The following is a 1005-nucleotide window of genomic DNA, read 5'->3' as shown; positions in this document are numbered from 1 at the left end:
GGCTTCTCTAGTGTGAGACACCATAATTGGACTACCTGGGCCATATAATCAAGCTAATACATTGCATACATATATTCTGCTCTTAGAGAACCCTGAGTAATACATCTTTAGAGGAGAACCCATTGTTATTGTTTTAGTAAAGGAACCTGTTGCTAAACTGCCCTTTAAATACTCATGTTTAGATCTATACGTTACAGCTACTCTCATTCTTTGTCAGAAAAGCTTTTGTTAGTGTGGGCAGTGGTTAATCCAGAGTCTCACAACTGATCAAAGTGATAAAAATAAGTGATGGTGTAATGCTGGGTTCTAAATAGGACATCTATATCACCCCCTTCAATGCTCAGGGCACATCAAGGAAGAAGGTTAGAAAGAATGTTAACGGCTGAAGGATAAGAATACATGCCATGTCCTCCTTCGGCAGCACCTAGACTAAAACTGGAACAATACAGAGAAGATTAGCATGGCCCCTGCGCAAAAATGACATGCAAATTCATGAAGCGTTCCATATTTTTATACAGAGTTAATAAAATGTAACTAATAAGAAAAAAATAAAAATTAAAAAAAGAGATTATTGAAGCACATTAGGCAGTTTCCAAAGGTCTCCTGCAGACAATAAATAGTTCTTACCAAATGAAATTTTAATTGTCTCTATTTAAAAAAAAAAAACACATGAATCAGCTTTCAAATAAATACACATGACTTAACAACTAAATGTAAAAAAGTATTTGGCAAAATTTACTTGAGGTTTGGTAAAATAAAATTTAAAAAAAAGTGCTTTGGGTTGGTACAGCCACAGATATTTGAAATCTTGAAATAATAACAAAGTCCCAAATATGTACATGCTAGGCTACTCTGTGGACACTTTCCTGTGATGAAGTTTGGGGCTGCATCACTTATTTGCTTTCACTAAGAAAAATAAATCTACTTCTGAAAAATTCAAAGAAAAAAAAAAGAATACACGCCATAACAAAGGCACACTGCAGCTCCCATGATCAGATGTTTCTT

At 34.5% G+C, this 1005-nt stretch overlaps 1 non-coding gene across 1 annotated transcript; it reads left to right on the top strand.

Moving 5' to 3' along the window:
• The first annotated feature begins 406 nt into the window (after positions 1-406).
• Positions 407-512, top strand: LOC132652693 (U6 spliceosomal RNA). The gene has a single exon (XR_009590270.1). It is a non-coding gene; the product is annotated as a U6 spliceosomal RNA (small nuclear RNA).
• Positions 513-1005: the final 493 nt, after the last annotated feature.

This window comes from Meriones unguiculatus, chromosome 2 (genome assembly GCF_030254825.1).
Source record: "Meriones unguiculatus strain TT.TT164.6M chromosome 2, Bangor_MerUng_6.1, whole genome shotgun sequence".
In the NCBI taxonomy this organism is placed as follows: domain Eukaryota; kingdom Metazoa; phylum Chordata; class Mammalia; order Rodentia; family Muridae; genus Meriones; species Meriones unguiculatus.
The sequence above is the reverse complement of the archived record's forward strand: the minus strand, read 5'-3'. Positions and strand labels throughout refer to the sequence as shown.